General features: G+C 43.3%; 1 pseudogene; it reads right to left on the bottom strand.

The window, feature by feature from the left end:
- Positions 1-5622: 5622 nt before the first annotated feature.
- LOC110501584 lies at positions 5623-12978 on the bottom strand (annotated as a pseudogene).
- Positions 12979-16976: the final 3998 nt, after the last annotated feature.

The following is a 16976-nucleotide window of genomic DNA, read 5'->3' as shown; positions in this document are numbered from 1 at the left end:
GGTTCTACAGCTGCACCATTGAGAGTATCCTGACAGGTTGCATCACTGCATGGTATGGCAACTGCTCGGCCTCCGTTCGCAAGGCACTACAAAGGGTAGTGCGTACGGCCCAGTACATCACTGGAGCCAAGCTTCCTGCCATCCAGGACCTCTATAGCAGGCGGTGTCAGAGGAAGGCCCTAAGAATTGTCAAAGACTCCAGCCACCCTAGTCATAGACTGTTCTCTCTGCTACCGCACGGCAGGAGGTACCAGAGTGCAAAGTCTAGATCCAAGAGGCTTCTAAACAGCTTCTACCCCCAAGCCATAAGATCTAATCAAATGGCTACACAGCCTATTTGCACTGCCCCCCCCCCCCCCCCCCCCCCCCCCCCCCCCCCCCCCCCCCCCCCCCCCCCCCCCTCCCTTACGCCGCTGCTACTCTCTGTTATTATCTATGCATAGTCACTTTAATAACTCTACCTACATGTACATATTACTTAAGACTAACCGGTGCCCCCTCTATATAGTCTCGCTATTGTTATTTTACTGCTGCTCTTGAATTATTTGTTACTTTTATTTCTTATATTTTGAGGTATTTTTCTTAAAACTGCATTGTTGGTTAAGGGCTTATAAGTAAGCATTTCACTATTGTATTCGGCGCATGTAACAAATAACATTTGATTTGATTATATTGGCAGTCGGGATATGACCTTTCAAGGTACTACAGTCTGCCATTATTTTCCCAATGTTAGCACCATCTGTGTCTACATCCCCAACTGACATGAGAAGAGGCATCTATATAGGAGGTCCATACTAAATATCAATCTTAAACAGCAATTTTTAATACCAGGGAATAATAGCAGAAAAACCTGGAAGGATTTTGACCTTTCACTAAGGACAAAAGGTCTCAGAGGAGAGATGGAAATAATTGTCCACGTTCTCTCAAAGCCACTATACTGTTAATACATAAGACATGCAGGGCCTTCCCATCCAAGAGAACAGACACAGGGCCAGTTGTGCAGAAACACAGATTTACTGTGGCTTCCTCTCCCCTCCTGACTTAGTTTTTTTTGTTACTTTGGCCACCTGTAAAAGCTGGAGTATAATTTTTTAAGGGATCTTGGGAAGGGGATTTGGATACACTGGTGCCATCTCCTGGTCAGAAAGAAACTTAAACCAAATAAGTTTGTACAAATACAGTACCCAAGATCTCCTATTTATACTTAACAAAAATATAAAATGCAACATTTAAAGTGTTGGTTTCATGAGCTGAAATAAAAGATCCCAGAATCTTTCCATACGCACAAAAAAGCTTATTTCTTTCAAATCTTGTGCACAAATTTGTTTACATCCCTGTAAAATAACATTTCTCCTTTGCCAAGATAATCCACCACCTCAACAGGTGTGGCCTAAGCCGATTAAACAGCATGCTCATTACATGGGTGCACTTTGTGCTGGGGACAATAAATGGTCACCCTAAAATGTGCATTTGTCACAACACAATGCCACAGATGTCTCAAGTGTTGAAGGAGTGTGCAATTGGCATGCTGACTACAGGAATATCCACCAGAGCTGTTGCCAGAGAATTTCATGTTCAGTTCTCAACCATAAGCCGCCTCCAACGTTGTTTTAGAGAATTTGGCAGTACGTCCAACCGGCCTCACAAGCACAGACCACGTGTAACCACGCCAACCCAGGACCTCCACATCCGGCTTCTTCACCTACAGGGATCGTCTGAGACCAGCCACCCGGACAGCTGATGCAACTGAGGAGTATTTATGTCCGTAATAAAGCCTGTTTGTGGGGGAAAAAATAATTCCAATTGGCTGGGCCTGGCTTTCAAGTGTGTGGGCAGGCCCACCCATGGCTGCGGCCCTCCCCAGTCATGTGAAATCCATAGATTTGGGCCTAATTAATTTATTTCAATTGACTGATTTCCTTATATGAACTGTAACTCAGTAATATCTTTGAAATTGTTGCATGCTGCCTTTATATTTTTGTTCAGTACACATAACTTTAAATAAAGGTATATTGTCACATTAGGCCAGAGTTATGCTTGGTCCAGTCTCCTTCACCAGCCATGTGTTTTAATCAAATCAAATTTCGGGAAGCTATTTGATTACCTTTTCGGGAATCTTCTGGCTGGGGGTAGAAGCCGGTGCCTTTTGGACCTCGACTTGGTGCTCCAGTACCACTTGCCGTGTGGTAGCAGAGAGACAGTTGCAGAGGGAGGTGTTTAGTCTCAGGGTCCGTCCTTAGTGATGAGCTTTGGGGGCACTATGGTGTTGAATGCTGAACTGTAGTCAATGAATAGCATTCTCACATAGGTGTTCCTTTTGTCCAGGTGGAAAATGGCAATGTGGAGTGCAATTGAGATTGGGGTAGTATGCAAATTGGAGTGGGTCTAGGGTTTCTGGGATAATGGTGTTGATGTGAGCCATGACCAGCCTTTCAAAGCCCTTCATTGCTACAGACGTGAGTGTTACGGGTCGGTAATCATTTAGGCAGGTTACCTTAGTGTTCTTGGGCACAGAGACCATGATGGTCTGCTTTAAACATGTTGGTATTACAGACTAGGTCAGGGACAAGTTGAAAATGTCAGTGAAGACTGCCAGTTGGTCAGCGCATGCTCAGAGTACACGTTCTGGTAATCTATCTGGCCCTGCGGCCTTGTGAATGTTGACCTGTTTAAGAACAGCTGATGCTCTCATACATGCTTCAGTGTTGCTTGCCTCGAAGCACACACAGAAGTTATTTAGCTCGTCTGGTAGGCTTTTGTCACTGGGAAGCTCACGACTGTGCTTCTCTTTGTAGTCCATAATAGTTTGCAAGCCCTGCCACATCCAACAAGCATCAGAGCCGGTGTAGTACGATTCAATCTTAGTCCTGTATTGATGCTTTGCCTGTTTGATGGTTCGTTAGAGGGCATAACGGGATTTCTTATAAGCTTCCGGGTTGGAGTCCCACTCCTTGAAAGTGGCAGCTCTACCCTTTAGCTCAGTGCGGATGTTGCCTGTAATCCATGGTTGGGGTATGTATGTACAGTCACTGTGGTGACAACGTCATCGATGCACTTATTGATGACTCTAAGTAGGGTTAGTTTTGACTGCCAATATCCTGACAGTGTATTGTTTTTACATGGAATAAAGGTTAACAAGAAAGCAATTCTCCATGGATAAAACATATCAACATTAATCTATTTATTGGTTTCCCAACAAGCCTCTGGACACTGCTGTTTTCTGAGCATATGACGGTCAAGATTACTTCTACCTTTCTAGATGTACAGCAGCATTCGTTCCATTTTAGCTACATCTTTGAAAGGTTGGCAGACAACAAATCAGGACAGTGTGACTAATACTTTGGAGATAGAACTCCATTCCATGTTTTGAAAACAGCTCTACTCTATGAGCTAGGTGATTTACCAAGGTGGTTATAAGTGTATATTTGAAACCTCTATCATTTTACATTTTTAAAGCGAGCATCCAAATCAGGACTGGTTAAGAATCTTGCCTACTATGTTGCACACGTCTATTGTTTTAATCCGCCTGTGAGCTTCTTTCTGTTGGCTATCAGCTGCCACCTTTGGAGAACAAAAGGTACCTGAATAGATTCAGGAGAAAAATGAAGGGAACAGCTGCATCCAGGGACCAGTACCTATGCTGCTGATCTGACTCAAGCTCCAATCTGAATTCTCCCTCTGCCTCATCTAAATGTGTCACAGGTCTGGGGTAGATAGGGAGATAATGCTCAGTTTGAGATAGTCCACCTCACCCTCTCCTGGTCTGCACCTATTACACAGAGCTATAGGTCCACACAAACACACAAGAGGGCACATCTGTAAATGTCTGTTGTACATGCATGTAAGACCAACTCTTCAAACTTTATTCATTTAAAAAACACTTATTAACAGTTGATTTTTCTGATCTGCAAAGGGATTCATACCCAATGTACAGACTGAAGGGCTGACCAAACTGCCCTCACACACCAGGGTATTTCTCATTACAAAATGTAAATAACTTTCTGTAGTCCAGAGCTCCTGGATTTGTCCATCTTTTTCACTGGAAGAATAAGAGATGAGCATTTGCATCCAACTAAACAACACACTGTAGTCCGTACTAACACTGGAATTATACAGTGCCGTGCGAAAGTATTCGGCCCCCTTGAACTTTGCGACCTTTTGCCACATTTCAGGCTTCAAACATAAAGATATAAAACTGTATTTTTTTGTGAAGAATCAACAACAAGTGGGACACAATCATGAAGTGGAACGACATTTATTGGATATTTCAAACTTTTTTAACAAATCAAAAACTGAAAAATTGGGCGTGCAAAATTATTCAGCCCCCTTAAGTTAATTTGTAGCGCCACCTTTTGCTGCGATTACAGCTGTAAGTCGCTTGGGGTATGTCTCTATCAGTTTTGCACATCGAGAGACTGACATTTTTTCCCATTCCTCCTTGCAAAACAGCTCGAGCTCAGTGAGGTTGGATAGAGAGCATTTGTGAACAGCAGTTTTCAGTTCTTTCCACAGATTCTCAATTGGATTCAGGTCTGGACTTTGACTTGGCCATTCTAACGCCTGGATATGTTTATTTTTGAACACTTCCATTGTAGATTTTGCTTTATGTTTTGGATCATTGTCTTGTTGGAAGACAAATCTCCGTCCCAGTCTCAGGTCTTTTGCAGACTCCATCAGGTTTTCTTCCAGAATGGTCCTGTATTTGGCTCCATCCATCTTCCCCTCAATTTTAACCACCTTCCCTGTCCCTGCTGAAGAAAAGCAGGCCCAAACCATGATGCTGCCACCACCATGTTTGACAGTGGGGATGGTGTGTTCAGCTGTGTTGCTTTTACGCCAAACATAACGTTTTGCATTGTTGCCAAAAAGTTCAATTTTGGTTTCATCTGACCAGAGCACCTTCTTCCACATGTTTGGTGTGTCTCCCAGGTGGCTTGTGGCAAACTTTAAACAACACTTTTTATGGATATCTTTAAGAAATGGCTTTCTTCTTGCCACTCTTCCATAAAGGCCAGATTTGTGCAATATACGACTGAATGTTGTCCTATGGACAGAGTCTCCCACCTCAGCTGTAGATCTCTGCAGTTCATCCAGAGTGATCATGGGCCTCTTGGCTGCATCTCTGATCAGTCTTCTCCTTGTATGAGCTGAAAGTTTAGAGGGACGGCCAGGTCTTGGTAGATTTGCAGTGGTCTGATACTCCTTCCATTTCAATATTATCGCTTACACAGTGCTCCTTGGGATGTTTAAAGCTTGGGAAATCTTTTTGTATCCAAATCTGGCTTTAAACTTCTTCACAACAGTATCTCGGACCTGCCTGGTGTGTTCCTTGTTCTTCATGATGCTCTCTGCGCTTTTAACGGACCTCTGAGACTATCACAGTGCAGGTGCATTTATACGGAGACTTGATTACACACAGGTGGATTGTATTTATCATCATTAGTAATTTAGGTCAACATTGGATCATTCAGAGATCCTCACTGAACTTCTGGAGAGAGTTTGCTGCACTGAAAGTAAAGGGGCTGAATAATTTTGCACGCCCAATTTTTCAGTTTTTGATTTGTTAAAAAAGTTTGAAATATCCAATAAATGTCGTTCCACTTCATGATTGTGTCCCACTTGTTGTTGATTCTTCACAAAAAAATACAGTTTTATATCTTTATGTTTGAAGCCTGAAATGTGGCAAAAGGTCGCAAAGTTCAAGGGGGCCGAATACTTTCGCACGGCACTGTAACCCAGCCACAAAGCCAAGGATATATCAATTCAAATTCTTAACCCAGACTGATCTAATTCTTGGATTGTGGGGTAAGAAGCAGTTGGTTTGGATTATGTTTGCAGTCTGATGCTTCTAACCCTTTCTCTCCTCTATATAACCAGAACCAGCCATATCAAGCTAAAAGAGTGAACATTTACGTGTTCAGGAAAAGAGGAAAAGAAGAATAGCATTTGCTGCGTTTGACACACCACTTCCACTGGACAAATGTACTGTCAGTCCTTTGCTGGCACAGTGCAAGCAACATGGAGGTCAGCAGCATCCATTGATTGGTGTCTGGTGATTTACAGATCCATCACCACCTCCTCCAGTCTTTTCACCATCTCCAACATACCTCTCTTGCACTCCTAGAGTTCTAGGGGTAAAATTTAAGAAAATCTAATCAAAATTATATTTGTCACATGCACCGTAAACAACAAGTGTAGACTAACAGTGAAATCCTTAGGAGTGTAGACCAGTCATCTATGGTAGGCAACACTCTACAGGCAGATCTGGTAAGAACAGAACACACTATTCAAACCCAAATAATTGTCATCACTTGCTGAGAGACTGCTTAAAAAAATAAGATCCAAATGCAACAGTTAGTATCACAATATAAAATCCTTTCTGGGTAACTATTAAGTACCTTACTGAGATTGTTTATTTTTTTTACAATTTTTAAATAAAAACAAAAATAGATTCTTAGCAAATATCAATTTCTCAAGCAAGAATTTTGCGAGGACTGTCTGGTAGTGGTCTAAGTGGGGAGGGGAAAACGGAAAACTAGCTGCTATTGGCCTATTTAAGTGATAATGCCCGAGAAGCCGGTGTTTGGATTAATGATAATGGTGCCGGAGGAGATGGCTACCTTTTTACGGTCCCCTAACCAATTGTGCCATTGTGTGGGTTTTTTCCCGTTATTTGTCACTTATTTTGTACATCATGTTTCTGCCACCATCTCTTATGACCGAAAAGAGCTTCTAGATTTCAGGACAGCGATTACCCACCCGTACTTCAAGATTTTTTTATTTAACGAGTCGGACGCAACGGATTTACTCCAGACACCCGACAAGGCCCTCATCCCCGTCATTCGCAGGAGAAAGAGACAGAGATATCAGGGACGTAGGTCTGGGTGACTTGGAAGGATCAGACGGCGAGTGGGTAATCTGCCTTTACCATCAATCCTATTAGCCAACATACAAACACTGGATAGTAAAATAGACGAACTACGAGCACGCAGGATAGAACAGCCGCCTCTGGTTAGACAAGGGGTGGCGGTCTATGTACATTTGTAAACAACAGCTGGTGCACGAAATTTAAGGAAATCTGGAGGTTTTGCTCACCTGAAGTAGAGCCTTGTCATAAGCCGTAGACCACACTATTTACCAAGAGAGTTTACATCTATATTTTTCATAGCTGTCTATATACCACCACAAACCAATGCTGGCACTAAGACCGCACTCAATGAGCTGTATATTGCCTTCAGCAAACAGGAAAACGCTCATCCAGAGGCGGAGTCTGGGACTTTAATGCAGGGACACTTAAATCCGTTTTACCTCATTTCTACCAGCATGTTAATGTGCAACCAGAGGTGGAGGGGGACTCTAGACAACCTTTACTCCACACAGAGACGCATACAAAGCTCTCCCTCGCACGCCATTTGGCAAATCTGACCATAATTCTATCCTCCTGATTCATGCTTACAAGCAAAAATTAAAGCAGGATGCACCAGTGACTCGGTCAATAGAAAAGTGGTCAGATGAAGCAGATAATTACCTACAGGACTGTTTTGCTAGCACAGACTGGAATATGTTCCGGGATTCTTCCAATGGCATTGAGGAGTACACCACATCAGTCACTGGTTTCATCAATAAGTGCATCGATGACATTGTCACCACAGTGACTGTATGTACATATCCTAACCAGAAGCCATGCATTACAGGCAACATCCACACTGAGCTAATGAGTACAGCTGCCGCTTTCAAGAAGCTTATAAGAAATCCTGCTATGCCCTCCGACGAACCATCAAACAGGCAAAGTATCAATACAGTACTAAGATTGAATCGTACAGGGCTTGCAAACTATTACAGACTACAAAGGGAAGCACAGCCGCGAGCTGCCCAGTGACACGACCATACCAGACGAGCTAAATTACTTTATGCTCGCTTCGAGGCAAGTAACACTGAAACGTATGAGAGAATCAGCTGTTCCGGACGACTGTGTGATCACGCTCTCGCAGCCAATGTGAGTAAGACCTTTAAACAGGTCAACATTCACAAAGCCGCTGGGCCAGACAGATTACCAGGACGGTAATCTGAGCATGCGAGCATGCAACCTGTGCCTGATTGAGTCTGTAATACCAACATGTTTCAAGCAGACCACCATAGTCCCTGTGCCCAAGAACACTAAGGTAACCTGCCTAAATGACTACCGACACTCACACTCACATCTGTAGCGATGAAGTGCTTTGAAAGGCTGGTCATGGCTCACATCAAACAGATCCACAGATGATGCAATCTATAATGCACTCCACACTGCCCTTTCCCACCTGGACAAAAGGAACACCTATGTGAGAATGATCTTCATTGACTACAGCTCAGCGTTCAACACCAAAGCTCATCAGATCTAAGCTAAGGACCCTGGGACTAAACACCTCCCTCTGCAACTGAATCCTGGACTTCCCGACGGGCCACACCAAGATGGTAAGGGTAGGTAGGTAACAACACATCCGCCACGCTGATCCTCAACATGGGGGCAACTCAGTGGTGCGTGCGCAGTCCCCTCCTGTACTCCCTGTTCGCTCATGACTGCATGGCCAGGCACGACTCCAAGAACATCATTAAGTTTGCTGATGACACAACAGTGGGAGGCCTGATCAATGACGAGACTGACCTCACAGGCTGAGACCTGGCCGTGTGGTGCCAGGACAACAACCTCTCCCTCAACGTGATCAAGACAAAAGGAGATGATTTTGGACTACAAGAAAAGGAGGACCGAGCACGCCCCGATTCTCATCGACAGGGCTATCGTGGAGCAGGTTGAGAGCTTCAAGTTCCTTGGTGTCCACATCACCAAAAAACTATCATGGTCCAAACACACCAAGACAGTCATAAAGAGGGCACGACAAAGCCTATTCCCCTTCAGGAGACTGAAAAGAATTGGCATGGGTCCTCAGATCCTCAAAAAGTTATACAACTGCACCAGTGAGAGAATCACTGCCTGGTATGGCAACTGCTCGGCCTCTGACCGCAAGGCACTACAGAGGATAGTGCATACGGCCAAGTACATCACTGGGGCCACTGCAGAATGCTGTGGTAGCCATGCTGGTTAAGTGTGCCTTGAATTCTAAATAAACCACAGTGTCACCAGCAATGCACCCATTACACCACCATACCTTCTCTTCCATGCTTCATGGTGGGAACCATCCGTTCACCTACTCTGCGTCTCACAAAGACACGGCAGTTGGAACCAAACATCTCAAACCAGACCAAAGGATAGATTTACACCAGTCTAATGTCCATTGCTCGTGTTTCTTGGCCCAAGCAAGGCTCTTCTTATTGATGTCCTTTATTAGTGGTTTCTTTGCAGCAATTCAAACATGAAGGCCTGATTCACGCATTCTCCCCTGAACAGTTGATATTGAGATGTGTCTGTTACTTGAACACTATGAAGCATTTATTTGGGCTGCAATCTGAGGCTGGTAACTCTAATGAACTTATCCTCAGCAGCAGAGGTAACTCTGGGTCTTCGTTTCCTGTGGCAGTCCTCATGAGAGCCAGTTTCATCATATCGCTTTTTTTCCTTTTACCTTTATTTAACTAGGCAAGTCAGTTAAGAACAAATTCTTATTTTCAATGACGGCCTAGGAACAGTGGTGTTTTTTGGTTTTCACGACTGCACTTAAAGAAACTTTCAAAGTTTCTTAATTTTTCAAGATTTACTGACCTTTATGTCTTAAAGTAATGGTGGACTGTCATTTCTCTTTGCTTATTTGAGCAGTTCTTGCCATACTATGGACTTGGCCTTTTACCAAATAGGGCTATCTTCTGTATACCACCCCTACCTTGTCACAACACAACTGATTGGCTCAAATGCATTAAGGGGGGAAGAAATTCCACACATTTACTTTTAACAAGGTACAACTGTTAATTGAAGTGCATTACAGGTGACTACCTCATGAAGCTGGTTGGACCGCAGAGTTAAGGAAAAGCAGCCAAAGTGCTTCAAAACTGTTGGAAAAGAATTCCAGGTGAAGCTGGCTGAGGGAATGCCAAGAGTGTGCAAAGCTGTCATCAAGGCAAAGGGTGGCTACTTTGAAGAATCTCAAATATATTTTGATTTGTTTAACACTTTTTTAGTTACTACATGATTCCATGTGTGTTATTTCATTGTTTGTCATCACTAACATTCTACAATGCAGAAAATAGTAAAAATAAAGGAAAACCCTTGAATGAGTAGGTGTCCAAACTTTTGACTGGTACCGTATGTATGTATATACACTGCTCAAAAAAATAAAGGGAACACTTAAACAACACAATGTAACTCCAAGTCAATCACACTTCTGTGAAATCAAACTGTCCACTTAGGAAGCAACACTGATTGACAATAAATTTCACATGCTGTTGTGCAAATGGAATAGACAACAGGTGGAAATTACAGGCAATTAGCAAGACACCCCCAATAAAGGAGTGGTTCTGCAGGTGGTGACCACAGTGTGTGACAGTGGTCTCAGATCCTATGCTTCCTGGCTGATGTTTTGGTCACTTTTGAATGCTGGCGGTGCATTCACTCTAGTGGTAGCATGAGACGGAGTCTACAACCCACACAAGTGGCTCAGGTAGTGCAGCTCATCCAGGATGGCACATCAATGCGAGCTGTGGCAAGAAGGTTTGCTGTGTCTGACAGCGTAGTGTCCAGAGCATGGAGGCGCTACCAGGAGACAGGCCAGTACATCAGGAGACGTGGAGGAGGCCGTAGGAGGACAACAACCCAGCAGCAGGACCGCTACCTCCGCCTTTGTGCAAGGAGGAGCAGGAGGAGCACTGCCAGAGCCCTGCAAAATGACCTCCAGCAGACCACAAATGTGCATGTGTCTGCTCAAACGGTCAGAAACAGACTCCATGAGGGTGGTAATGAGGGCCCGACGTCCACAGGTGGGGGTTGTGCTTACAGCCCAACACCGTGCAGGACGTTTGGCATTTGCCAGAGAACACCAAGATTGGCAAATTTGCCACTGGCGCCCTTATGCTCTTCACAGATGAAAGCAGGTTCACACTGAGCACATGTGACAGACGTGACAGAGTCTGGAGACGCCGTGGAGAACGTTCTGCTGCCTGCAACATCCAGCATGACCGGTTTGGCGGTGGGTCAGTCATGGTGTGGGGTGGCATTTCTTTGGGGGGCCGCACAGCCCTCCATGTGCTCGCCAGAGGTAGCCTGACTGCCATTAGGTACCGAGATGAGATTCTCAGACCCCTTTGTGAGATCATATGCTGGTGCGGTTGGCCCTGAGTTCCTCCTAATGCAAGACAATGCTAGACCTCATGTGGCTGGAGTATGTCAGCAGTTCCTGCAAGAGGAAGGCATTGATGCTATGGACTGGCCCGCCCGTTCCCCAGACCTGAATCCAATTGAGCACATCTGGGACATCATGTCTTGCTCCATCCACCAACGCCACGTTGCACCAGACTGTCCAGGAGTTGGCAGATGCTTTCCAGGTCTGGAAGGAGATCCCTCAGGAGACCATCTGCCACCTCATCAGGAGCATGCCCAGGCGTTGTAGGGAGGTCATACAGGAACGTGGAGGCCACACACACTACGGAGCCTCATTTTGACTTGTTTTAAGGACATTACATAAAAGTTGGATCAGCCTGTAGTGTGGTTTTCCACTTTAATTTTGAGTGTGACTCCAAATCCAGACCTCCATGGGTTGATAAATTTGATTTCCATTGATAATTTGTGTGATTTTGTTGTCAGCACATTCAACTATGTAAAGAAAAAAGTATTTAATAAGAATATTTCATTCATTCAGATCTAGGATGTGTTATTTTAGTGTTCCCTTTATTTTTTTGAGCAATATATATATATATATATATATATATATATATATATATATATATATATATATATATATAAAATGTAAATAACACGCAGGAATATTTTGTTTTGGACTGAGCTGGGCCTTTAAAACCTTTTACATTTCAAATTGCTTTGTTTCATAGGTTGAGCATGTGAAATAGACTGGTTTAATAACAAACACATAAATCAAAATAGCAGCTGTGAGTAAAGGATACAAGGTGAACTGAAAGTCTGCTGCCACAGTGGCTGACATCATTGCATGCCAGATTCCTCTCCTCCAGGTCTCCGAAGCAGCAGCCGTTGGCTTTGTCCACTGTCCACAGGACCTGCGTCATACTCTCCCTGTCCTGGAGATAGAGCAAAGTGCAGGATGTCAATGGGTTAAGTGGCAAAAAATGTAAACGCAAGCTTCATCCTCCAGTTTGAGACTACAGTGTTTTCCCTTACCTTCTAAAATGGACCAGTATTTATTATGAGTTTAGACAAAGTGTTGTCAAGGTTGTGTTCACTAGTAGGCACGAAGTGGAATAAAAATATCTGAAACGGAGGTACTGAACTTTATGTCCCATAATAAATATGACCCAGAACCAGCAGATGCCCAAGAACCAGTGAACTTCTAAAAGGTAGCAGCAAAGTCTCACCTGCACATTGAGAGGCACAAAAGAGACAAGGCCGTAGTCTTGTATGACAAATGACCCCTGCGAATTTCTCATTTAGTTTGAAGAACTTCCTAAAGAAAGGGTCCGCAGCCAAGTGATCCAGCAGATATGTCAGGTCCATAACATCTGTGTAGAAGTCCAGGTTGAAAGCTATCCCAGAGACAAAGGGCAAAAAATAACTAAATCCCCCAGCTAAAGACAAACTGTCAAATCAAACACTTCGGAGTGAAACTGTGGGAATATAGCCATACAAAGCCCATATTCATCATCACTCAGGACGTCTCATCAAATCAAATGTTATTGGTCACATATGCTAACCATGTGTCTCACCCAGTTTGCTGTACTGCTCGATGAGGTCCATCTTGGAGAGGATGTTGACGTGGGGTAGCTCCACGTGTAGCATGGTGGACAGGTGCACAAGACCTAGATGAACGTAGCTGGGTCAACGCAGTAATGAGAGTCCACAAGGTGTACTGCAGTCAGCTGAGTGTTTAAAGAGGGAGTGTTAGTGAGAGAGTGCAGGGATTCAATTATCTGGCTCAGGTTATCCCGGTGGAACGAGTTTGCACCTGGTGAAATGTGATGACATTCATTTTTGAAACTGGCTGCCCCCTCGGAAGTGCCCTGTTCAAAGCCTAGGCTAGATTATAAAGCATGTGGAGTAATGAGTTGGCTTCTACTTTTATTAAAAGCAAAAGTGATTGATTTTAATAAAAACGCTTTATCTGCCTTCCCAATGAAAACTAGTTTGAAAATTCAAACATATTTTATGGAAAGGGATGCGTTTCTGAACAATGAACCATGCTGTTCGATTTGAGAAGGGCGCTCCTCCCTCACCAATTTTGCCCGTTAATGTCACAGGCCATTGACTGGTGCAATGCTGCTCAAGTTATTAGAACTCGCTCAGTGATATGAGCACAACCTCTAGGCCCTATGACTGAACACTAATAAAGCACAAGCCCATAAAACACCAATACAAATAGCTAGGCCTACTTGTCAACGCCCCAAATTCTCCATCAATACAGCAAACAATACATTTCTTAAATTAGGCTAAATTGTTAGCGGAGTTGAGTTTGGATAACTTTCGCTAGCAACAACAACATCCGCCTCGATTAAAGAGAACGGAGATGAGCGTTCATCAGCTATTATGGGCCAAGCGCAGGGTTTCCCAAACTCGGTCCTCGGGACCCCAAGGAGTGCACGTTTTGGGTTTTGCCATAACACTACACAACTGATTCTAAAAATCAGCAGGCTTTGAAAAAAATATCAACGAATCATCAGGATTTGTATCGGCTGTGTAGTGTTCAAAAACCAAAACGTGCACTCCTTGGGATCCCGACGTGGACTGAGCGGGTATAATATGTGGAATGTTCCAACAACTTCGTAAATAACAAGGTGGCCAACAAACAACGCAAAGTTGTATAGCGGCAGCGTAGAATACCAGGTAGGGAGCGGTAAACTTTGTTGAGTTTTTCCACACACCACGTTTTTTCCAAAAGATGTCGGTCCTCACTGGTAGCCTATGGACAAACAATAATAATAAGTTACGTGGTGAGTTGACGCCTATTCGGCAGCTAGTTAGCTAGGTGGATTGATCATGCTACTTTTGTATGCGTTTGTTGGCATCCTTGTTATATACGAAGTGTTTTAACAGATTCCTGATGGAACGTTCCACAAATTATACCTACCATGGGAAATATAGATACGTGTAAACATATTTTACGGACTAACATCTTTAAATTAATATGCACATTTTTATACATTTGCTAGTTAACACCAGTGGTGGAAAAAAGTACACAATTGTCAAACTTTAATAAAAGTAAAGACACCTTAATAGAAAATGAAGTAACAACGTTACTACTTGAGTAAGTCTTAAAGTATTTGATTTAAATATACTTCAAAAGTGAATTGCTAAAATACTTTATCAAAAGTAATTAAGTTCCGTTTAGTAAACAAACCAGATAGCGCATTGTTTTTTTTTTCTTTAGGAATGTAGTGAAGTAAAACGTGTCAAATCTAAAGTACCGATACCAGCCAAAACTATAAGTAGTACTTTAAAGTAATGTTACTCTATAACACTGTGCATTGAATGCTATTCTAACCAATGTCATGCGTAGTGATGATGCGCTAGCTAGCTATTCATATTGCAGCAAGCTTGCTAATTAGCAGCGTAGTAAAAGTATCAAGATAATAAGCTAAAATAACAAGCAAAGTGCTACTCAAAAGACATAAGAACAAATGTGTTGTAAATGTTACTGCACGAGTGAAATGTACTAACCAGCACTAACTTCGCCACCTGCCGCCGTTAAATTTGGTTATTGGAAAACTTAGACAACACTGCTGTGAAACAAGTAAGAGTAACTACTTTCGGGTCACGGTTTCCGGAATCCTTCAGAATAAAAGTCCCACCCTGTATACTAAGTAAAGGAATAGTTAGGGCCAAAATGAGCACAATTATCGATATCTTTGACTTCTTATCATACAAAGAACTACTTATTTCTATAAGATTATGTAAGAAAAAAATGTTCAAGCCTAAATGGTCAACGTTTTGTGTGTGTATGTGTATCATTAATTGCAACTTTAAAAAAGTGTATTGTAATGACAATTGTTCCTTGTAATGAATGAACAAATGTCCAGAGAGAGGATTGAGTTTACGAATTGACGGTTTATTTATTTATTTATTTTTAATTTTACCCCCCTTTCTCCACAATTTCGTGGTATCCAATTGTTAGTAATTACTATCTTGTCTCATCGCTACTACGGGCTCGGGAGAGACGAAGATCGTAAAAGCCATGCGTCCTCCAAAACAAAACCAAACCAAGCCGCAGTGCTTCTTAACACAGTGCGCCTCCAAACCGGAAGCCAGCCGCACCAATGTGTCGGAGGAAACACAGTGCTACCTTGGTTGGCGCGCACTGCGCCCGGCCCGCCACAGGAGTCGCTGGTGCGCGACGAGACAAGGATATCCCTATAGACAAGGATATCCGGCCAAACCCTCCCTAACCCGGACGACGCTAGGCCAATTGTGCGTCGCCCCACGGACCTCCCGGGTCGTGGCCGGCTGTGACAGAGCCTGGGCGCGAACCCACTGCGCCACCTGGGTGGCCCGAATTGACGGTTTATTAACCCAACTTTACACAGGCTACTGTTTGGCCGTAGCCCACGCCAAATAAATGAAAGATACCCTACAAACCAACTGTGACCTTCTCTTGTGAAACCCAGACGTAAGAGAGAACAATGGCTAAACCTGGTCTTAACTTCCAATGCTCCACCCCCCTGCCCAACCCCCCTCCACGCCACTCCGCCAACGAACAGGATGCCCGGCATCAGAACATTCCAGGCATTCACTTGATTGGCAGATAGCAAGTTGATTGGCATGTCAGACCCCGCGAACACTGGGTACTGGTAAGTACAACACAACCAACTAATAGCCTAACACACAGCTGTCTGTACAGGGTCGCTACAATATGTATGTTGTCGCATTAACTCTCAACTTACAATGGCTAGTCCAACATCATAATATTTTTTTCTTGTGCTTTATGCTATTTGCCTCATGAGAACATCACTACTCTGGATGGTTCTGACCTAGAATATGTGGACAACTACAAATACTTAGGTGTCTGGCTAGACTGTAAACTCTCCTTCCAGACTTATATTAAACATCTCCAACCCAAAATCAAACCTAGAATCTATTTCGCAACAAAGCCTCCTTCACTCACGCTGCCAAACTTATCCTAGTAAAACTGACTATCCTACCGATCCTCGACTTTGGCGATGTCATCTACAAAATAGCTTACAATAATCTACTCAGCAAACTGGATGCAGTCTGGATGCAGTCTATCACAGTGCCATCCGTTTTGTTACCAATGCCCCTTGCAAAAATCGCTGAAGCTGGAGACTTATATTTCCCTCACTAACTTTAAACATCAGCTATCTGAGAAACTAACCGATCGCTGCAGCTGTACATAGTCCATCTGTAAATTGTCCACCCAATATACCTACATCATCCCCATATTGTTTTTATTTACTTTTCTGCTCTTTCGCAGACCAGTATCTCTACTTGCACATCATCATCTGCTCATCTATCACTCCAGTGTTAATCTGCTAAATTGTCATTACTTCACTACTATGGCCTATTTATTGCCTTACCTCCTCACGCCATTTGCACACACTGTATATAGACTTTCTTTTTAAAAATGTTGTTATTGGGGTGGCAGCATGCCCTAGAGCATTGGACTAGTAACTGAAAGATTGCAAGATCAAATCCCTGAGCTGACAAGGTACAAATCTGTTGTTCTGCCCCTGAACAAGGCAGTTAACCCACTAGGTCGTCACTTAAAAATAAGAATTTGTTCTTAACTTACTTGCCTGATAAAATGTGTAACTCTGTGTTGTTGTTTATATCGTACTGCTTTGCTTTATCTTGGCCAGGTCGCAGTTGTAAATGACAACCTGTTCTCAACTAGCTTACCTGGTTAAATAAAGGT

The sequence above is a fragment of the Oncorhynchus mykiss genome, chromosome 2, assembly GCF_013265735.2.
Source record: "Oncorhynchus mykiss isolate Arlee chromosome 2, USDA_OmykA_1.1, whole genome shotgun sequence".
In the NCBI taxonomy this organism is placed as follows: domain Eukaryota; kingdom Metazoa; phylum Chordata; class Actinopteri; order Salmoniformes; family Salmonidae; genus Oncorhynchus; species Oncorhynchus mykiss.
Note: the sequence above shows the minus strand (reverse complement) of the source record. Positions and strands in the feature narration are given on the sequence as shown.